Here is a 24,119-nt window from a genome sequence, read left to right as displayed (position 1 = left end):
CATTGGTATCTGTCGCGTTTTAATTGGCTTTTTTGGGGGGTATTTGTATTGCACTACAGTGGAAAGTGATATATATATTATATATATATATATATATAAAATATTAACCATCTCTTCCCAACTGTGGCACCCACTGAATTTTTTTAAAGGTACGCCTCCCAACCAATCAAATCAGCCACATACTCAAAGTGCAGTGCTGAATTTTGGTCCTACTAGCATCTTAAAATAGAGTCATTCTTATGCGGAGAGGCACTGAGCATCCTCAATTTCCACTGAAGTGAGTGGGAGTTGATGTCACTGTATTTTGCATGATTGAGCTCAAAGTGAATATAGGTCATAGAATTTAAGGCCAGAATATCTCCTTGTCTCACTCCTGTATATCACAGGCCATCAACAACACCTACACACTAGACCCAACAACCAGTTTGTAGGAGCTTGTCTGTAAAACACAAATTCAAATTGTACAAATTTGTATAGCTCTGTTCAAAAAATACACTCTGCGGTTTTCAGAGAGATGCCAGTTGACTTTGACCTTGGGGTCCTGCAACACTGCATGTATTTATAGTTTATCCATATTCTCGATCAGTATTTCGTTGCAGTATAATATAAGGTGGTGATAATTGTTGAATTTGTCCCTCACTAGGTTGATATACAGCATTTGAAGTTGTGTGGTTTTAATTGTATTTAAGATGCTTTATGAAATATTCCTCTGACAAGTTTGAATAATTGCTGAGGTGTCAGTAGAATACTGTTGAATTATTTATTGGGTGATGAACTGAGGCTTAAAAAGGAGAGTGCCTTTGCAATCCTGATTGGCATTGTGCATAGTGAGAAAATCCCTGGTAGCACTAAGGAAAATAGGCACACCATGGTGTTTTGGGCTTTAATTGTTAAGGAAAGTGTGGGTGTTGGGGGCACTGCATATTGAGATACGGAGAACCTATATGAAGCCGTAATTTTAACACTACAGTGTGCATCTGTCTCCAGTGGAAAATCTGTCTGTTCTAAAATGCCCACACATTTTTAAGTATTCATGTGCTGTACAGAATATACTAATCTGCAAGGATTTAGAACACCTTGTCCCATTTTCTTCTGACCACATAAATTACATCCTATCAGGGATTGAATTTTTCTTTTTCATTCATATGTAACTGACTCCTGTTCAGTAAGGAAAAACACATCTGGTGCATGAATCAGGTCAAATCTGTATAGCTATGTGTCTTGCCTCACTAGGTCTGTGCAAAGCCTGTGACATTTGCTTTTGTAAAATACCTGTAATTTACTTTGAAAGTATGGGAAAATATGGTTCAGCAATTTTTGTGTCTGTGTGTAAAATCTCTAAGTCTTTCTTTGAATGAGCCTATAAGCAAAATGGGTAGGGGGATGGAAGGTGAAATGTGACCTTTAAATAACTCTGAGGTGAAGTGATTTTACTTGTTCCAGAGCAACTTTTCTTGGACTGAGTTAAAAGTCTTTGAAAACTGCATAATGAAGATGCATAGTAGATTTCCTCCCCCCCCACCAGACTTGTACAGCTAGGGAAGAATTTGCTGTGTGTGCATGTTCATGGCTAGGTTAGCCACATCGTGAAAATATCTAGTCTAACATGTTGCCGCAGTTCAGTAAGGAAACCTAGGAGTAGGGGAAGAGTCTCAAAGACTGTGGAGTGTGTTGTGGAGGCTGCTGGAGGCATTGTAATGGTCACAGGATGCAGTGCTACTCTGAAGAGCCTTAGGAGATATGCAGTTGTGAGAGGCCTCTCTGTATCCCACTCAGATGAAATTTAGAAAAATGAAAATTTAGGCTAAATATCAGGGGCAACTTCCTCTCAGTGAGATCTGTAAGACTGTGGGATACTCTCCTATGATAAATAACGAAAGCCCCGTCTTTGGAGACATTTAAAACTAGATAAGACAAGGTGCTAAAAATATACTTTCTAGAACAATCCTGCATGGCAGGGTAATGGATTAGGTATTCAAGGAGCTCTTTTCCATCTGTTATTCCATCTAAAAATAGATATAAATACTAATTTACTATTTAAATGTGTATAACACACTTGGTGAATACTCAAGCACATGTACATTTTAAATAAAAATATATCAGAATTGTCAGTGTCAGCTATTCTTCCCAGCCCAGAAAAACATCAGGACTTCCCCACTTAACCACCAACTCAGTAAAAGCCTGGGTAAGTAGGTGGGCTTTATAAATACCTCAAGGATCAACATCTTGAGATTCTGTTGGACTAAAGAGAAGATGTGACTCCCAGAAGCTAGGGCCTCTCACCAAGAATTCTCTGTCAAATTTGGGGATTGTCATCTTCAGATACCTTGGCATAATAGGGAGAGATGATATCACTGGTAAAAGGCACCTGAACTATAATGGGCTGTAAGAATGGTTTATGCTATTCGGATAATATCCACTAAGTCTTCCTCTTATTCAGTGGAAAATCATATATGTATATATACACATTTTGTGCTTGCACAACATTCCTGCAGAGATACTTAGCACAGAAATGTAGAAATCTCTTACATTTTTCTTCTTCTTTTTTCCTGACCTCTCTGCAACAAAATCTTGGTAACATTTCTGGTCTTTGTTCAGTTGTATTTCATCACGATCCTTTAGTCTGAACTACTGCATAACACAAGCCGTAGAATTCCACCAAGTGATTTCTGCATCAAGCCCATAACCTCTGGCTGAGCTAATTTTGTGTTTTAGAAAGTCCTCCAGTATTGATTTAAAGACATCAAGAGATGAATTTACCAGTAATGGAAAAATCTGATGGTTTCAAGTCATCAGCTAGAAACTAAAGAGAACGGAAATCTATCCTATTATTATGACACTGGCAAAAAAAAAAGTATAATATGAATTAAAAACACTCTCTGTATAAATAGCCATGTAAAGGCAGGGAAATGTTGGTAAAAGCTTTTTATCTCTGCGTATTTCCTGTTTGGTGATACAGCTACAAAACTTGTATAGTTCAGGGAAGTAAGAAGAGCTAATAAAAAAAAAAACAAACCCAAAAAATTGTCCTGAAGGAGAGGAAGTTGGAAAATCTAAATTAGCCAGTTACTCGAGATGCACCTGGGGAGGTCAGTTAGTTTAAGAGAGAACTGTTGCTGAGCAATGAGTGCTGCATGCACAGGCTTCAAGCGTTTTAAAGTACTGTACTAAGCTAATGAAGTGTTTTGATCTTTATTATGTAGAAAAACTGCCAGCCAGCCAGCCACTTCAAAGAGCTAAAAAACCTCCAATAAGTGAAAAGGTAATGAATAAATTAAATGTTCTTTTTTACGCACTCTGACCAAAGAGATTTGCTTCTGTACAAAATGACACATACACATCATGATACCTGGAGGAACTCTAATTATGGAAATGCTTTGGCAGTTGTAGTATTTGGATTGTCTGCAAACAGGGAAATTGGGCAATCATATGGTATATTTTTAACAGAACTCAAGGCAGCATTAGAAATTGATATTTTTAATAGAGGAAAGTTAGCTTTAAATTGATTTAACAAAGAGAAGCCACAAAATTTCCTCTTTAAACTGTGATAGACCTATTGTGTGTGAGGGGATGGGGAGTGGGCAGCGTGTGAAGAAATGGCCTGTGTTATATAGGAAGTCGGACTAGATGATCACAATGGTCCCTTCTGGCCCTGGAATCTATGAATCTGTAAGTAGAGCGTGTACTTGCAGAAGGGAGTGAGGTAATACAGAACATTTATTTGTATTCTCATTCAGAGAAGAATATTTTCTCATAACTGTCACTGAGGACAGAGGCCACAACTCTTGGCAAACAAAATTAGATTAAGTGCACTTGCTGGAAATGTTAGTTTATCCAGAACAAACAAAATACGTGGCATATTAGGAGGTATAACATAGTTCCTGATCCTGTGAGCACTTATTCATATGTTTAACCCTGAGTATATGAATAATCCCATTGGTCCTGTTGATTTCAGTGGGGCTACTCACATGCTTAAAAGTAAGCATGTGTAACTGGTTGGTTGTAGAAGCAGGGAATTAGTATTGCAGTTCTGCAGTAGGGAAAGGTGTGTGTGTGTGTGTGTAAAGATCTCAGTGTAGGGGTCTGTGGTACAGAGGATATCTTTAAACAAATATTTAATGCGCCCATCACCATGTTAACTAGGTTTCCTGCTATCTCTGGTATCTTTTACAGTTTTTTTTTTAAATCAGACTAAATTTGTTGTATTCCAAAGGGAAACAAATGTATTCTTCAGAAATATTTTTATCAGTCCTAGCGAGGAATCCTCTCTGGCAGGGAAGACTAAGCAGTATGCAAAAATTAAGTGAATTCCGTCAGACAGTGGGGAAATTTGTCCCCAACCTTTCCTTGAATTTAATGATAGATTTTATTATTCAGGAGTCCTCTCCAGCATACCATTGACTCTGTTAATAGCTTTGTGACAAGTCCCAGAGGAAAGCAATTACATTTAAGAGAAACCATGAGGATTTTAAAACAAAGGGTATGTGGTATGTTCTAAAATCAGTGTCTATGTTACGATGCTTGTAATAAGCTGGCAATGTTTGCTAGATGTACTACACCCTATTAGTCGGTGTGGATCCTGTTGGGGAAAATTGAAAGTAGGTTTGGTTGACGTACATCTTATTTGTGCAGACAGCTTGTTGTTCTAGCTAGATAAAGGAGAGGTAGAGTAGTTGTCAGGCACAGTGCATGGGGGACAGGCAGGCTTCCTAGGGCAGTGGTTCTCAATCTTCCCAGACTATTGTACCCCTTTCAGGAGTCTGATTTGTCTTGCATACCCCAAGTTTCACCTCACGTAAAAACTACTTGCTTACAAAATCAGACCTAAAAATACAAAAGTGTCTCAGCACACTATTACTGAAAAATTGCCTCCTTTCTTATTTTGTTTGTATGAAATTTTAGTTTGTACTGACTTCACTAGTGCTTTTTATGTAGCCTGTTGTAAAACTAGGCAAATATCTAGATGAGTTGATGTACCCTTTGAAAGACCTGTGTGTACCCCCAGGGATATGCATACCCCTGCTTGAGAATCACTGTCCTAGGGGTAACTTAGATTGTGGAGAAGGCTTAGCCTGCAGTAAATTAACCATGGGGCAGCCAAGCCTGAGAAGAAGGCTTAGGCTAGGATATCATGCAATATTATTTTGGAAGTATCTTTCTATGAATAAACCAGAGACCAGGCTCATTCTTTGACTCCGTGCATGTATTGCTATTTAGAGTGTGTAGAGGGGGATTCCACCAATTTACAGAGTTGCTTCAGGTCCTCTTCCCCCCACACCCGATAATCCAGTTTGCTTTTAACGTGCACATCCCTCCTGTTAAATTAAGGGCTACGAGAAATAGAATAGCCCAGAGTTATATGCTATCTTAGTTTTTTTATTCTCAAAAAGTGCAGTATATGGGGTTTTACAAATCTTCTTAATCTATTGTATATTTTGCATTATATATTTCGAGTATTGTCAGTTTCTTTGAATAACTTCCATGCCTTAACAAAAATCTACCATTTTACTAATAAAGGTCTTAAACTTCAGCGCTGTTGAGCAACTGCAAATTCCATTGTAGTTTCTGGGAGGATCTGGTGCTCAGCACCTTTCCAAGTTCAAGACCAAAAGGACTAAAATGCTTGATCTGATTAAGTGAAGTTAATTATGAAATATTTATAGTCAGGTCTTACGTCTATATTTTATTCGTCTGGCTTGTGTCAAACATTAATTTTCCATCATAAAATATTTAGAATGAGCTTGGTGGTTTTGTATTCTGAGGTGTTCTTTATTTGCTGGAGTATTCTGGTACAGTACATGCAGGACTGGACCAAGTCTTCTAGATTTCTCATTTTACAGTTCTGTTTACAGTAAGTTGTGTTTCAGATTAATATCTTGACAGTACAATTTGTAAAACAGAATATTGGTAAATTTTTTTGGGGCTTGCGGCAGGGCTGATTTTGCAGTGTTCCCTAAGGTAGACCTTACCTAAAAGCTTGGCTTAACATTTATAGTCTGTGGTAACGTTACGGCTGCTAGTGATCGGAAAATAACATTAAAAGAAACTAGGTGCTGGAATGCTCTCCTTATCTTTTTTCGAGCAACTTGGTTCTAAGGAGTCTTTTGATTCTCTCATCAAGATGAACTCAGTTTCTTGGAATAATGGCATAAGCCTTAATAATCCCCAAACCATGTACTTGTTAGATGGCTGGAAAATGGCTAAGTAGGGTTCTAGATGAAAGTTGTCAAGAGTGCATATGAAACTTAATGTGTGTTTTCATAGGTGGGGGTTATCATTCTTTCTCCAACATTTAAGGCATTTCTTTGTGAGTGTAAAAGAATGGTTAATATAATTTCCTGAAAGCACTGAGTAGCAGGGAGAAACTGAGCTCTGATGTTCTCATTGGTATATATGAAGGGCAGCCAGAATTACATGTTTTCCCTCTATCCCCAGTTGATATTCAATACAATACTTCTACTGTTTTTCTTTCACTGCTTCTTTCCAAAGCTGCTTGACTTCGTTTCACCAATGCTCAATGAGAGGGAAGTGAAGCACAGTGGCTTTGAAGGAGATAAATTGATTTTAGTCAGCTGGGTTGATTTCACAGAGCAGCTCCCAAATACCAATATTCAACACCAAGGTGCTCTCTTCAGCATTGAGTGTCTGAGTTCCCTATGCTTCACCGTCAGTGTCTGGCTTTTCCTGGAGTAACTAAAGAATGAAGAGCCTTAGCCCAATTGAATCAAGGAATAGAAAAGAGGAATTTGTACCAGGCTTGCTGTTCCATCACCTGGCCCTGCAGTGGAGCATGGCATGTTGTCAAGAAATTTAGACTTTAGAAAAAGTGTTATGATATGACCTGGTTTGGTTTGCATAGGTGTCCACCCTGCTTTTTTTAAAAAGGAAACATTGGGAAAAAGTGTAAGGGTGCATGTGATGATCAAGACCAGATCTGTATGCCACCTACAGCTGTTTTCATGTTTTAGGTTAGCAAATATTTGTATTGTCTTCTCATCTATGGTCCTTATACAGCTCTTTGAGCTGAGAGAGAGTGGTTCTTGATTGTTCTGGAGTTCTGCTTGTTTATGTGTTGACATATTTTCATGCCACATATGCTTTGAAAGATCAAGAATGTAAAGATCAAAATAATGTGTTCTTTTCACATGTCCATCATTTCAAGGAGCAAATCCAAATTCTGAAGTAAAAATTAGCATCTAGTATATGATAGAAATGTAACTACCTCACTGAGTATCTTCTATAGTTCCTAATTATAGCATTATAAGTCATTAGTCAGTTAATTTCTCCTATTTAAATACAAATTGCTTCTTTTAAAAATTAAGTTAATTTTTGAGCGACTTTCTTGACACTTTGAGTTGTACTCTTCGCTGAATTGCTTATGTGAGGAGCCAGAACTAAACTTCTTAGACTGTTGTGCGTGTCTGAACTGTGTTCTGTAGACTTGCTCGTATGAAAACAGATAGTTAAAGCTTTTCAATAGGCAGCTAGTCTGTTTGGAACATAGAATGACCTCTGTCCTTGCATGTCACTTCCTGTACTTGCCTCCTCTTCTGTGAATTATGAGTAAAAGTGTTCTGCTGTTTTTAACTTTCAGTAGGAGAATAGTTTTAACTATATAGTTGTGCTTGTTACGCTGCTCTTATTTTATTCTATCCTGGTCTGGTGGTGAAAAGTCGGTTGTAAGAATAAGGTAGAAAGTTCAGTACAAGTGAAGTATGATTTTGTTCAGAAATTCATGGAGGAGCTTATTGCACATATATACTTGGTCATGTTACAGTAGAGCTTTGATTTCAACCATTTTGGGCAAATGCATTTTTACCAGAATAAATATTTGGGCCAAGACTTTTGAAGCTGGGTGCATAAATCCATAAGTAGTTGGCCTGAGCCCAAGTGCTTTTTCAGGATAGATTATGCAAAAATTAATGGAAAATGCTCAGTAGTACCTTGACATGGATTGAAGGTAGACATAAGGACTCATCATTAAGATAAAGATGGGAATCTCAGTTCTCCTACAGATGGGTGTGGTTCTCCTAGGTCATTTATAAATCTGACTTCATATTGCACTGTAATTTTTCTTCTAACCTAAGTTCCTGTGTTGTTCCTCTTTTAGATCCTAATACCCTTGGTTCATAGTGTAATGTTTCTCTATTGGAAAGAGAGGTTGCATTGGTGTTATCTGCCACATTTGGGGTTGTCAGGGTTCCCGCCCCACTCTGAACTCTAGGGTACAAATGTGGGGACCCACATGAAAGACCACCGAAGCTTATTTCTACCAGCTTAGGGTAACACTTCCCCAAGGCACAAACTCTTTGCCTTTGGAGGGTGCGCTGCCACCACCAAGTGATTTAACAAAGAATCAGGGAAAGGACCACTTTGAGTTCCTGTTCCCCCAAAATATCCCCCCAAGCCCTTACACCCCCTTTCCTGGGGAGGCTTGAGAATAATATCCTAACCAATTGGTTACAAAGTGATCACAGACCCAAACCCCTAGAGAAATCAGTCAGGCTCTTAAGAGAAACAGCACTTTTTATTAGAAAGAAAAAAGGTAAAAGAAGCACCTCTGTAAAATTAGAAGGGAAGCTAATCTCCCAGGGCAATCAGATTTAAAACACAGAGGATTTCCCTCTGGGCAAAAACTTTAAAGTTACAAAAAGAAAACCAGAAATACATTTTTCTCTCAGTACAGAGAAAATCACAAGCCAAAACAAAAGTAAACTAACACATTTCCTTGCTAATTCTAATGGAGTTGGATTGCTTGCTTTCTTGATCTCTCTCCAGCAAGCACACAGAACAGACAGACAAAAGCCTTTTCTCCCCCCAGCTTCGAAAGTATGTTGTCCCCTTATTGGTCCTTTTGGTCAGGTGCCAGCCAGGTTACCTGAGCTTCTTTACCCTTTGCAGGTAAAAGGATATTGTGCCTCTGGCCAGGAGGGATTTTATAGTACTGTACACAGGAAGGTTGTTACCCTTCCCTTTATATTTATGACGGGGGAAAAAATCTCTTACTACTTGACAAAATACATTTTGCACTTCTTTTGTCCACAGAGAGGGCACAGTAAGGGACCAGAGAACAGAGGGAGTTTAGGTAGGACTTAAAGAGAGGGGGTCACTTGGGCTGAAAAGGAGAAGGATGTCAATTTTTTGAATGAGATGGGAAGGAATTGGATTGCTCAGTGGATCGATGTTAGGCTGTGAAGATCTTAATCTTTGTCACTGGTTTCTGCTCTGAGATTTGAGTAATGACAAGAGTTATGACTAGTGAATAATTTTGGTTTCACTGGCGGTTTTGAAAAATCAAAACCAAAAATTTTCAGGTCAACTTAAAACTGATTTTTTATTTCTTTCTTTATTTCTTTTTACATTTTCAGCTAATCAAAAAGTTGGAAGAAACTTTTGTTTCATTTTGATTTCAGGCATCTTTAACCATTTTTAAAAATAAAACAAAAGAAAATGTAGAGCTAGAGTCATAAGAGGACTTAAGTGCCATTCACAAAACATAAGAGATAATGGTGATGCCACCTCCCCACCTCTAGCTGTGACCAAATTTGAATATTTGGTTTATGCTTTATATGAGTCGATGGTCTCATTCCAGTGCCCAGCAGGTAGGCATCCACTTCATGGAAGCAACCTTTGCAATTTTTCACTAATAAGCTTCCTTAGCTATAGTCACAAGGAAGCAAAGGTCCACACATAACTAAATACTTTAATCACTCAGGACCTGTCAGTACTACACAAACAATTCTGTTTAAACGTGTTTTTTGGACATGGTTGTGGCTGCATCATGCTGTAACGTGATTAAATGTTTAAGCTTAGGTAGAGTTAAAATATAGTTCTTTAACATGCTTATAACTTTGTTTTTCTGTCCACACTAAGAGAAACATCCATTTACAATATGCTTTGGCCAAAACCATCGTGTTAAATAACATGTTGGTTCTTTTAGCGTAGAAGGGGCCTAAACAAGGTCCCTTGCAGATCACTGTAGAGACACTTTAGCAAAGTAGTGTGGGACATGTTGCATTGCCATTAGCTGTATTTCACCTGTTGTGTGAATAAACAAACAAAAGTTCATCTTACATACAGTTAACCTAGTATCTTTCACAAGCACTAAATGTATTTAGAGAAGTCTAAAAGGATAGAGGCAGGAGAGAGAGAGAGAGAGAGAGAGTAGATTGTGCCTTTTGTGTCCTGGACAAACTCCCCGTCTTTGACTAAAATGGGTTCTAATGTCCAATGCTATGTGAGGGCTACTGCTATGCACATAAATATTGCAAGTGTAATGATTGCTAAGGCAGTCCATTAGCTCATTGCCCTTTGAAAGTGCCTTGAGATTTCTGATGTATGAAAAGCTCTAGGAACAATCAAATTATCTTCTCTTGGCATGTGAGAGTGTGGTAGCTTAGTGGGAAGGTATATGTGTATGTAAAAATAAAATTCTCGACTCCTGGTTGTTCAGTCAATTGACCTACTCCAGTCATATCCTTTAACTTCTATAATGTGTAACACAGCAGAAAATGTATACCTTTTGTACTTTGTGATAGATATAAGTGTGAGTGCATCTTCAAACTAGTGCTTAAAAACAAACATAAAGACAAGTTAAGATCTTGTATAAACTAAGGGGAAGTACTCAGGATAATTAAGTCACTTCTCAAACAGCTCTTTGAGAAAAGTTGTGCATCTGTATGTTGTGAAATTACCAAAAAACATTTGGAGTAAATGCTGTTTAGGACTCTATCAGTAAGAGAATTGGGCTTTGCCAGGAAATGCACCAATCTGCTACTTCTGTATTTTTACTTATCTGTCAACTTTAAATTTTCTTTCTAATAATTCACGCCATTTTGTCACCCGTAGACAGATAGCAGATAGGTGTCAACTTCATGGAAACCACTTTCAAAACTCTGCTATACATCTGTTGTGTATAGTATCTGTTTTTTAGCTTGTCAAATCCATTCCAATATAGTCTTTGTTTAACTAGTGCTTAATGATTATTGTTGTTTTTATTTATCATTTGAGAGCACTCAAAGGCCACAGTCAGGATTATAGTTCCATTGTGATGAGCACTGTACAAACAAAGGAAAAGAAACCATCTCTTCTTGGGACTTCTTATGCCAAGTTCCCTAATTGAGTGCTTTTATTTCCATCTTTATAGACTTCATGCTGCCTGGTCAAGACACTACAGTCTTGTCCTAGACATTGCATTATGGGACATTATTGGCAAACAATTAGTACGTTGATATGTTCTGGATTGTTTCTTCCCCCGCCCCTCCCAACCCTGCTTAAATGAAATTTTCAGCTCTGCAGTGAACATGACTGCTCCAGTGCATTGTACTGGAGATGGAGTCTTCTCTGCCAAAGTAAATGTATCATATAGCATTTCAGTAGCTTGAGTGGTATGCTTGGGGTTCAAGTGGCCTAATGCAATAACAAGGTACATAATATTCCCAGTTTGTGTCTTAGTTGTAATGTTTAACATTAATAATTATTAGACATTGCATTTTTATCTCCTTACATCAGTGGCTCTCAAAGTAGTTTCAAAGGAGGAGTCACTATTATGCCTATTTTACAGATGGGCAAAGAGAGGTGGTAAAAGTGCCCAAGTTCATGCAGCAAAAAAGTCCGGAATAGGAATCTAGATCTCCTGACACACACAGTTCCTTGCTCTAACCTCTAGATATGCTACTTCTAAAGTGGTTTATAGACCAACAAGAAAATAATCTCCACCATACTCTGTATTCGAATCACTTTTAAACCCCCCCCCCCAATGAATTCATAATAACACTAATAAGTCTATCCTCTGGGTTTCCCAGAGAGGCCTGTCATCACTTTGTTGTATTTATGTTGTAACTGCTTTTGGGCAGGGACTGTTTCTGTTCTTTATAGCTCTGTTCTTTATAGCTCTACGGCAGTGGTTCTCAACCAGGGGTATGCAGGGGTAGTCTTCCAAGGGGTACATCAACTCTTCTAGATATTTGCCTAGTTTTACGACAGGCTACATAAAAAGCACTTGTGAGTTCAGTACAAACTAAAATTTCATCCAGACAATGACTTGTTTAGACTGTTCTATATACTATACACTGAAATGTAAGTCCAATATTTATATTCCCATTGATTTATTTTATAATTATATGGTACAAATGAGAAAATCAGCAGTTTTTCCGTAATAGTGTGCTATGGCACTTTTTTGTATTTTTATGTCTGATTTTATAAGCAAGTGGTTTTTAAGTGAGGAGAAACTTGGGGGTACGCAAGACAAATCAGACTCCTGAAAGGGGTACAGTAGTCTGGAAAGGTTGAGAACCATTATTCTATGGAACTCAGCACACGTACTCTCTCACACATGGTGGTGTGAAATGGTTAAATAATGTGAAATTATATGGGATCAAGATGATATTTGTTACAAATGAGAATACATTTTCGCAGCCTTGGTAATCCTTTTTATTGGTTTTATGGACCTACAAATCCTAGAGGATATTTCACTAATCCACATAATATCCTGAGTGCTGGATTTCATATTTGGGTCTCTGAATTAGCTGGAAGGTATTAGAAGTGTATACTTAACCAAAAGGAGTATGTCTGGCTACACAGCTGAGGCTCATAAACATATGTTCATCCAGGAAAGAATTGCCCTGCAAATGACATTCACTAAGGCTCCATGCATACTAACAGAACAACCACGTCAGTAAACTCTGCTATGCCGCCGACAAAATTGTCATTTGTAGCATAGACAAGAATTTAGTTGTGTTTCTTAACTGGGCTGAAGTCCCATGTATGTTACAAATGGTAATTGGTTGTAGCTCGGTCAGCGAACAAGGGGTGTAACCCATTTTCCCAGCTTGGTTTTATTTGTATTTTGGATAAGCCCTAAATTAGCTTAAGGGCCACTCCTTTCTTTTTCTTTCCTAAATATGTGCCAAGCTTAAACAAAAACTGTTTGCCCTTGCTATTGGTTGACCCATGCTCTCTTTTTGGGTGTCGACCATGACAAAACCAGTAGGTGCTGATTTGGTGGCCTGTGTGCATGTCTATGATTTCGGTTTTTAAAATGTGAGGATATAAAATACTGTAGATCAACTGGCTACTGTGGATTATTATTGCTGTAATTATTAACATTATTAGTCCTTCAAATTCTTAACTGTATTTCAAAATTCTGAGATGTGGTCTTGATCTCCTGGAAGCCCTTCGTTAAAACTCTGCAACCAAACTGATGGAGGGTTTGGGTGATTAGGGCGCTCACCCCTTTCTAGATTGTTATTTCTATCAGGAATGGTTGGATTTAACCTAGGGGTCATAAAATACTTCTAAATAGCAATTTTAAGGGCCTCTTGATTGGCCTTTAGAATCAATCATATTGCCCCAGGTGAAAAAGTCATCACCCTGGACTCCCCACAGCAGATTTCACCAGTTCATAGCATTGCTATCTATATATTTTTCAGAAACAAATGATGAACATATCCAGAAAAGTGCAGCTTCATGTGTTTAAGTGGTGTTTCCTTCCTCTCTGATTGCAGCAGTGCAAAAGCATTATTGTATAAACATGAAAACAAAGGGATATTTTACACTACCTCTCAACCTGCCTCTCTACATCCCATGAGGTGAGAGGGTAATTTTATTTGTAGGAGCCTTTTTTGTCAAAATATTGCCAGTACATCAGTGGACAGAATTCTTCTCAGAGTTTGCTTTAGCGTAAAATTTTCAAAAGCATCTGAGTGACTTGGAAACCTTAGTTTAATTGAAAATCAATGGGAATTAGGCTGCCAAGTCACTGACATGCTTTTGAACATGTATCCTGTGTTCCTTAATCATATTTTTATTGAGAGAGCCACTTAAACTATATGATTTCATTTCTACTTTTCCTTTTCTTGAGTTAAGTATGTAAAGTTTTATGGTTCTTTTCCTATTGGTGTTTTGCTAAATAAAATTACCAAACAACTGTTGCATTTTAGGCTTTTATAGTTTTATGACTAGAGAGGTTTACAGGGTTTAGAGAAGAGCTGAATAAGAAGTGGTGTGATAGTTTAAAAAAAAGAATTTTTTTCTGTAGCACATGTTAACTCACAACTTTCACTAAATATGTGAAAGGGCATTCAGTATGAACCAGCTGAAATGCCTCTGAGAAAACTAGCCTATTTACATTGTGGTTTTTATTTTATTAGCAACATGTGCACTTCTGCTGACAGTTGCTTTTTTCCTGTCTTTACTGCTCTATTGGCCCTAATAAATATGGATATTTTGGTGTAGTAGCACATTTGCATACATTAGTGTCTTTTTTTTTTAATGGCTTTGCTGACCAAAGCAGTGGTGTGTTTCACCTGAGGTCTCATTCACTAGGAAGTGATTATCCAAATACTCAGTAAACAAGGCACAGTATAAAATCTCTGTACTCAGTTTACTAAATGCAAAACAAACACCCCAAAAGCCTGTCTATAGAACATTAAGGTTAAATGCTAAAGTTAGGAAACACAAAGGAAAATCTAAAGGCTTTCATAGTAACATTAACTTGCCCATATTGCAAATAAATGCAATATATTCAGTACAGTGACTATTGCAAATCCTTAGATTTTGTTTCCTTGTGTCTTTTGTTAGTGATATTTTTATCTCATTTTTTTGTGTCTTTATTTTGCATTGAATTGCCTTTCTTTAAAGAAAAGACGGAGGTTGAAGGAAAAGAAATGGTCCCAATTCATCTAATTCATACTTCACGGAGATAAACAGGGGAAGAGTGAGTTCACACTTCTGGTGCTCTTTGGCTGGAATAACGGAGCAGCAGCACACCTGCAAAAGCAAGAAGTGAAGGACACAGTAAAAGAAGATGATGAAAATGTTGGACTTGATTTTGCATGAGTATGGAAGTGAGAGAACAGTGCTGAGCCACAAATACTGCTGCTGAGCTTGGAGTTTATGACTAGTAAAGTGGAATAAGGTGTGAGGTATGTTGCTGCTGGTTAATGTGCCATTAGGAATATTGTGCTCAGCATATGTCACGAGGCACTGAAAGCTGTGAGAGAGGGTATTTTATGGGACATGTCAGAAGTATTTTTATATCTGTGTCTGCCCTTCCTGTCTGTGTCCGGTCTCGTTGTCTGTAGGTGGATTTCTTCTGCATATGTGGTTAAAGCAGTTTGCTGGGGCACCAGCAGGAATATTCTGAATGAATGAAAATGGGTAGTCTGGGTGTCATTTGCATGCACAGTGTCCTGCCCAGGCCCTATCTCCTCATCCTCACCCCTGGTACCAACATATAATAGAATCCAATAGGCTAACCCCTTTTTATTGAGTCCAGGGAGTGTTAGCTTGCTAGTTTAACGCTGAGTTCTTTTCAGGTCAGCTTTAAATCTGAACCGTATTTCTCAAACCAGGACACTTGCTAATTCATAACCAACCAACAATTTATTAATTCACCCAGAATCACATTAATATGTAATCAACAGTTTGCCATTCAAACATAGACACAACCAGTACAGTCTTGCAAGCCATTGTCACAGTCTACAGTTTGAGGGCAGTTACATCAAAGAACAATGCAAATCACCAAGATTTCTTATTACATTTACTTATGATCAGCAATTCTCAATTCCTTAGTACTTACCACATTTATCACACTTGTCTTTAAGAGTCTTTGAAGAGTATGGTTACTTCTCATTGACTAGATTGATCCACCAAGGACAAGTTTAGAGTATTAAAAGCAATTGCTTAAAACAATTCTTTTCCATTTCTTTTAGGCCAATTTGCTTGGACTTACAAAGGAGTTAAAATCTAAAATATGGTTACACCCACACCTGTATACTCTGTGCAGTTCTCCTCACCCCATCTAAAAAAAGATTTATTAAAATTGCAAAAAGTACAGAGGAGGGCAACAAAAATGATTAGGGGCATGGAACAGCTTCCATAGGAGGAGAGATTAAAAAGATTGGGAGACAAATTATTCACAGTATATTTGATTTACAAGGAAACAATGTCTGTATTCACAAAAAGAAAAGGAGGACTTGTGGCACCTTAGAGACTAACAAATTTATTTGAGCATAAGGTTTCGTGAGCTACAGCTCACTTCATCAGATGCAACTAAAGTGATTATTTAACTCAAGTTGGCTTGCTGATTTAAATCATGATTACAATTTGTGATTTTTAGATTGCTTCAATTTTAATCAGTCCCTCCTGGGGTTACTTGTATGGCAGAGCACTGTGCCTGTTTCTCTGCACGCCTCTTTGCATTGTTGCTGCTAACCAAAAGCAACTAGTAATTTTAGGATGACCATCTTTTACACCTTTAAAAAAGCCAGTTTTTCAGGGGCTAGGTGGATGCTGAGCAAGTTGGGCATCCAAAAATGGAGGTTCCCCAAATAATTAACCACTTTTGAAAACGTTGTGTTGCGGTTCAAATACAAGGCAGCACAAAGTTTTAAGCAAGCAAACAGGCTGCTCTGCCGACGGACTGGTCCTGTCAGCTTTCCACCCTCTCCTTTATTCTTTCTCTCCCCCTGCGCATTACATTCTCCAACAGATAAAAGGAATACACTGGCTTTGTTTAACATTCTTATTTACCAATTTCTATCTACCGCATTCCTTGCTCTCGGGACTTGAGTCCAGTCCTGGGAGGCTTCCCACGGTTCATGTCATTTGGGCGAGATTCCAAGGTTCATGTCCTTGAGAGGAGCTGTGTGTGCACTGCTCCTACACAACACTCCGGGTGTGCCCTGAATGTTGCCAAGTGCATGGACCTTGTATGAATCCTACAACTTTGGCCATGGTGCATAGAGCTAGTTATTTGCTTCTCTGCATCTCATCCATTGGTACTTAGTAACCTGCAGGGTTGAACCCTATGGAAGCTTTATTTACTTGAATGGGAACAAGATCAGTTTATTTGCATCTTGGGACCATTGTGCTATGTATCTTTAAGCCATGCAATGTATATCTACACTGCAGTGTAAACCCAGAGTTCAAACTCAGGCTGAAGTCTAAACTCTCTTATGTCTACACACAAACCAAGCTAATGCAGTGCTTGGACCCAGGTTCCCACAATGATAGATGGTCCAAATCTGAATGAAGCTGGGACCCAGAGTTCAAGTCCCCCATTGCTTTGTAATGTAGACACAGCCCCACTGATCTTGTACTTTGAGTCATCAAAAGTATGCCACAATCTTACAGGCCAACTTTCTTTGTCCTCTAGACAGAGCATTTTGCAGGACAGTCAAGTTTTCACACATTGCATCATGAACAAAGGGCTAGAGTGGCCATATTTTGGGAAGGCACCAGGAAGTCTGGGATGTGGTTGGTTGGACTTGGGTCTGCATACTTCAGTGTGGGTGCTGGGTGCGGGCCCAGATTAGAACATTCTTAATTTAGGGTTGACAATCAGTGTAGATGCTCAAGGGTCCACTAACCCTAGGCTTACACTGCAGTCTAGACATACCCTCATATTGTTGAAGCAAGCAGCTCCAGCTCCGGACAGGCCAGTCTGGGATGCTCTGCGCTGTGACATAGCAACAATGGCAGGGCTTTGTTAAAATGGATGCCTGTTGTGTCGTGGATGCCTAGCACACTCTTGGGTACTGAAAAATAAGTCCCAGCTGATGCTTTTTGACTATGCACAGAAGTGAAGGGTTTTATATCTATCACTTATAACGTTCCCCACTTTCTCCTTTTCCCTTTTCCTTACTTGCAAAGGGCCAACTCCTAAGTAAGGTCATAGACCGTTTTCAGACATGCAATTTGAAGGCTTTATTGTTGTTTTTTGGGCACTGTTAAATTATTGGGGAACCAAACATTTTCAGAAAGCTGACTAGTTATTTTTCTGTATGAGCCAATAACTGCAGACTGGCTGAAGGGATTTTCTTCAAACTTTCCAGAAATACACTATTGGCTGAAAGAAAGCACAGACAATTTGAACTCAAAATAAGATTTTTTTTCCAATTAAAGCAGGGGCCTTCAATAGGATTTAGGCAACTAACCTGCTTAGGCACTTTTGAAAATTTCAGTAGGTGCCTATCTGCATCTCTAGATGCCTAAATGCTTTTGAAAGTCTGGCCCTTGAGTATACTACTGGTAAGTGCATTTCATTAGCAGCAGTATCCAATTATATAACCTGCTATAATAACAAGTGGTACTGCTAGGCATGAAAAGAACCCCAGCAGCATGAGGGAAGGCTGGAGAACTCTTTTCCTTACAGCTTAATGGTTTTTCATATAACATAATAAATAATGTTGGAGTTGACAGAGAATTTCCATTTTTAATAAGCAGAATGTTCACACATTGCTGTGTCTGTAAAGGAATTAGTTTAGTATGTCCTTGCTGAAATGCCAGGAGGAGGATGGCAAAGATCCCTGGGTGGTTGTTTGCGAAAGAGGAGAATATCTGAATATCATGGGGATTGATTTTTTCCTGTTACTGTGACTCTAATTGGAAGTGGTGCTTTGTTCATGTAAAACAAGCAAGAAGTTCTCCATTGAAAGATGATAATGTCTTTGTATCAAACAGTTCCTGTTCCAGACTGTTATGCTTGACAGTGTGTAACGGGACTGGCCAAGACTTCTGGGAGGAAGAAACTTCTATCATCTCCTACCACAGTTGACCCTTTGCAGTTTCTGACTGGGGATGTCTGTTTCCATGAGTAGGTGGGGAAAACAGGCTAACTAGATTTTGATTTTTAAATATCTGGACATATAAAGGAGGGCAAAGGCAGGCTGAGTATTTGCTGAGATACAAAAAATACAGTGCATCATGTTTATGGTCATTATGAATCCCTCATTCAGTGAGCAGCATTTTGGTACATTCAGCTGTTTAACTGGAATTCTCCGAAATGCAGTGATATGTCATTTTGCCTATAGAAATAGATGTATTTAGATGCCAGGAAAAATGCTTTTACAAGAGATTAGTGCAAAGTGAGCTGCAAAGGAATAGCTTAACTTGCATAAAGTCCAGACAATGTGTCTCTAACCTACAGAAATACTGATTAAGGTTTCTAGAAGTATAAAATGCATGTTTTCCACCAGTGAGAGTTTATTTTAACTGTAACACTGCAGTCCAGGCAACCGAGATTCAGGTGACCTGGATTTGCGTCACAGGTCTACTGTTGACTCAGTGTGTCTCCTTGGGTAAGACAGTGAACTTTTCTATTTTCTACCATTTATAAAATGGGGGTAAGAAAAATTACCATGCTTTGTAAAGAGCTTAGGGATCCTTGGATGATTGGTGCAGGAGTTGATGGTGATTTATTCTGTTGGATATTATATAGTGCACTGTATGTTGGTTGAGGAGGATAATAGAGATATGTGCGCGGTGGATGGTAGAAGGGAGGTAATTGGGAATGAGAAGGGAAACTGAGATGGAGTGTGGATGGGGTGCTGAATGACTTACCTTCTTAGTTCCTTGGGTTTTAGATTATTCATTGGTGGGCATGCAGTCTAGCACCTCAGACTGAAGTTATTGATAGAGCTGTTTTTAAAAAAATGGGGTGAAATTCATATCCACTTCATCAACAATTTTCCTGATTTTCTTTTTGAAATTTTGTTGAAATTTCAACCAGTTCTAGTAAATAAGGTTTTTTGTTTGTTTGGGAATACATAATATACAGAATCATGTTGTAGTATAAGCATTATAGTGAATTACATCTCCAATGCCTCTTTGATCATCTCACTTGCCTTCTACCTACTAATCTATCTCCGCCAAGACTTATTCTAATATTCCAAACCTTTGATCAGTTTCAGACATCTACCATTCTTCTTTTTAAATTAAACAGACAAGTAAACGTTAAAGTACGCTGGCCTGTGACTAGAACCAGCAGTTTTAATCCCAGATGAGTGAAAGGTTTAGTGTCCAATACCTCATGACCTTTCAGGAACTTTATATCACTGAAAAGGAGAGTTTTCTGGCTTTCAAGGTGGCCACATAACATTTGCTTGCAGACCTAAAAGGACCCCAGATACTGTGTCTGACTTTGATTTTGCAGGAGTTTTAAATGTGTTAGCTTTCATTTTTCTCTTCCTCTGGGCCCCACAGAATGAAACTATGGTAACGATAAGGAATTTGGCTTTAAAGTTGGAGGGATACAAGAAAGAGTTGCAATAAAAGTTTTTAAAAACCATGAACATCTCTGAAATATAAAATATGTGGCTTGAAAAGAGTACATGGTGGCATGATGTGGCACAGTATGAAGTTGTGGGCACTCAATTGAGGTGACTTCAAGAAGAACTGGAACTACGTGTTTGAATAAGTTCTAATCACGTATGATGGGTTTTCAAGATAAGAGTCTGCCAACTGTAGGCTCTTCAGGGCAAGGATCTGACTTTTTAAGTGCCATGCATACCTACCTGCTGTACCTTCATAAATGATAAAAATGTTGACCTGTGTTTATTCACTGTACGTTGCTGTGACATTTGGGTGCTATAGCAAAAAAGAAACAGCTATAAAGTACTCTTGTCAGTAGAAACAAACAAAACAATAGATCAGTCATGATGTTAAAGGCCTAAATAAACACAGATACTTTTCCAAGTGTCCAAACAACAGTTCTAGCTAGGCTCTGAGGACCACCCGAGGAATTGAATGAGTGAACGTCTGAAGTTGGTGCCTTATCACCATGTAAAGAACGTGAGGGCTGCAGACATCAGACACAATTGCCATATCAGCAGTGTTTCTCAACATATTTATCATTGTGAGCTGAATATACGGTCCACAAAGTGTTACCTCGGCCACACATTGAGAACCACAGTGCCCCTCACCTAGCCCCACCCCCACAAATGCCTATGCCCAGCACCCTCCACCTCGAGACCCCTCCACAGAGCAGGGCCAGGAGCAAAGAGCTGGGCATGGGGCAGGGACTCCAACCCTGGACCCTGCTGCATGGGGACCTTGGAGCCTGCTGGGTAGGGCCAGGTGGTGGTGGCTGGTAGGGTTGCCAGGTGTCCAGTTTTTGACTAGGCCTGGTCGAAAAGGGACCCTGGCAGCTCTGGTCCGCACTGCTGACAGGGCTGTTAAAAGTCTGGGTCGGCGGGGCTAAGGCAGGCGCCTTGTCTGCCCTGGCTCTGTACAGCTCCCCTCTCACACCTCAATCTCTTACCCCCACCCTGAGCCCCGTCCCACACTCCCTCAGCCCGGCGCCCCCTCCTGCACTCCAAAACCCTCATCCCCAGTCCCACCCCAGAGCTGTCACCCCTCCTGCACCCAAACCCCTGCCCAGCCCAGTGAAAGTGAGTGAGGCTGGGGGAGAGCGAGCGACGGAGGGAGGAGAGCTGGAGTGGTGTGTGTGTGGGGGGGGGGGGGGCTCAGAGAAGGGGCAGGGTAGGGGGCGGGGCAAGAGTGTTTGGTTTTGTGCAGTTAGAAAGTTGGCAACCCTACTGGCCAGCAGCAGGACAGCTGGGAGCCCGGAGCTGCTGCGTGGCAGGTCAGACGGCCCCAGCCCCCGTGGCCTTTAGCGCACAGCTGAGCTTGGCTGCAGCTCTGTGCTAATTGGGCCGTGGGTTGAGAACTGCTGCAGTAAAGCATACATTTTGGGAAAACCTTTGTCCTTCAAGTTTCTAAAACACAAGCCGCTACCACTTGAACTAAAGAATAACTTCTTTCATTGGTAGCAATAGGGAGTCCTTTATCCTTTCTGTAAGCCAGCCTCAGATGGGTCTTCACTAGATCCACTAAACTGACAGCATTGATCGCAGCAGTGTCAATCCTCCAGTAAGTGTAGACAAGCTCTTACCCTTTGGTTGCCAGAGGGGAAGGACTCTAGAGAAAGAAGTATCAGAAGGAATCAGGGATTCCCTTCTTTAAAAATTGTACATGTCATTTCATTGTTCCTTATTTTTATACTGAAGTGAGAAAATGCAAAAATTAACATTGGTACAAGATTCTACTCAACATTGCATGTGTTTTGATTGCTGGTTAGACAGATGATAGGTTTATCTTTTAATACAGGTTGCAGAATAGTGACCAATTCAATAAACTGATGTCATTTTTAAGCTTGGCATTTCCTGACCCTTTTTGTGTTTACATTTGTAAAGTGAACATTAAATTACCATAGGTTTGTTTCTGCATTAGGTATTGCCTCACAGCCTATTGTTCATTATTTGGACAAAGGTGGTCATTGTTCAGTTAATCCCTAGCAGCATTTAACATGCTTTGACAATGTTTGGGGTCAGGGCCAGATTAAGACCTTTAGAGGCCCTAAGCACTGAAAAGATTATGGTCCCCCCGCCATGTAATTCAAAATAAAAACAATACTGTACCATAAAATAAAATTTTATTTTTCAAAATGACACAAAACTTACATGTATGCCAAAATTAAAATAGCTTCTTTCTAGATTTTCTGATTGCAAAATTCTGGATAAGTTCATTGAAGCTGACTCGACAAAGCATGTCCACTTCCATACACAATAGGGAAAGTGAATCAAGTCTGTCCTCACACATTGTTGTACTCTGAGGGTTTTTTATTATTTTCAGCTGAGAAAAAGGGCGTTCTGCGGAGCAGTTAGTAATCAATGTTAGAAAAATACATAGTGCGATCTCTACATTTGGAAATACACAGAGTATTTCGTCTTTCAATAAAAAAGAAAAGGAGTACTGGTGGCACCTTAGAGACTAACCAATTTATTTGAGCATAAGCTTTCGTGAGCTACAGCTCACTTCATCGGATGCATCTGATGAAGTGAGCTGTAACTCACGAAAGCTTATGCTCAAATAAATTGGTTAGTCTCTAAGGTGCCACAAGTACTCCTTTTCTTTTTACGAATACAGACTAACACGGCTCTTACTCTGAAACCCGTCTTTCAATATTGTGTCATGAAGATCAATGTGACTGAATTTCATTTTTCCTGTTTCATTAAACTTTATGCGCATATAACAGTGGAACTGCTGTACTTCTCCACAGAGATTCATGTTCAAGTCAACAGGGTATGAGTCAACTAGCTTTTGGGAACCTTGTGAATATTGTTCATCAGATAAGTCCATATCATTTAGAAAAGAAAATCTACTTGATACTACTTTGTACACTTCACCCCTCCTCTTCATATGAGCTTCAAGTGTATCAATTATAACGTAGTCAGTAGATACGCAAAATTTGTCTCTAGGATTCTGTGCTGTTTCTGTTGCACTGCTATCATTTGCTTGTTTTTTCCTGATTTGCTTGTGGGGACTGGGCTTCTTTGTAGTTATTATCAGGCAAGATATCTTTTGATATGTCTTCAAATCTTTTGAAATCGTTCCTCAAAGTGTGTAAGTGGTCTGCTAATGATTGACAGAGGTCTGCACATGTTTTCAAATCCAATTCTTTTTCTTGGAGAGCTTGACTTGTGTGGTAAAAGTGTTGTAAAATTTCATTCCACATGGTCAACATGAATACAAACTCTAGTTCTTGCATCTTCTTTGCAATGTTTTCTGCCTCTCGTACAGTTTTTCCCTTTTGAGATTGGTCTTCAGCTATACTTTCTAATGCATCCACAACCTTTGAGTAGGACTCCAGAATTGCACTTGTTGCCACTGCATGTGCCTCCCAGCGAATATTAGAAAGAGATTTCAACATACGATCATTGCCCAAATGTGTTTTAAGAACTGCCCATGGGTGTGTTGAGGCAGAGAAAAATGTATAAAGTAACTGGACTGTTGAGAAAAAACTTACTGCCACCGGACAACAATCAAAACTTACTGCCACTGTGGCCAACAAGATTGAGAGAGTGTGCAGCACGTGGTATGAATATGGCATATTTGTTCTGTTCTAAAAGCTTCTTCTGCATTCCTTGATAACGCCCTGACATGCTGGCAGCATTGTCATAGATTGATCTCTGCACTTTGAGAAATCTATTTTGCAAACTTGGAACAGATAATGCAGTACTTGATTTTGCCATTTCTTCACCAGTGTGGCTTTTCAAATTGAGGAATGTTATAAATCAACCCACATACCAGGATCTTTTCTCCTATTATTTACAGCATGAGCAGGTTCAGTCTCTGACACATCCACACCTTCTAGAACGACGTCTGTTTTACCACCAGGAGTAGGATGATCAGTTAGTCTGATACATTCACATGTTCTGGAATGGTGTTTGTTTCACCAGTAGAAGAAGGGTCAGTCTCTGAAACACCTACAGGTTTTGGAACAATGTCTGTGCTACTGAGAGAAGATGTTGCTTCTGATAAATTCGCTTTGAAAA

At 39.2% G+C, this 24,119-nt stretch overlaps 1 protein-coding gene across 11 annotated transcripts in view; it reads left to right on the top strand.

Moving 5' to 3' along the window:
• Positions 1-24,119, top strand: part of JAKMIP1 (janus kinase and microtubule interacting protein 1) — a 257,217-nt gene that overhangs the window by 51,704 nt on the left and 181,394 nt on the right. Inside the window, exon 3 of one of the 11 annotated variants that reach the window (XM_075128037.1) lies at positions 14,641-14,924. The exons of 9 other annotated variants lie outside the window; for them this stretch is intronic. The gene's annotated coding sequence lies outside the window, so the exon portion shown is untranslated. Of the gene's footprint in view, positions 1-3,239; positions 3,263-14,640; positions 14,925-24,119 lie in introns of those variants that run through there. One more of the 11 variants, XM_075128038.1, reaches the window with a different exon arrangement.

The sequence above is a fragment of the Caretta caretta genome, chromosome 4, assembly GCF_965140235.1.
Source record: "Caretta caretta isolate rCarCar2 chromosome 4, rCarCar1.hap1, whole genome shotgun sequence".
NCBI lineage: Eukaryota > Metazoa > Chordata > Testudines > Cheloniidae > Caretta > Caretta caretta.
Note: the sequence above shows the minus strand (reverse complement) of the source record. Positions and strands in the feature narration are given on the sequence as shown.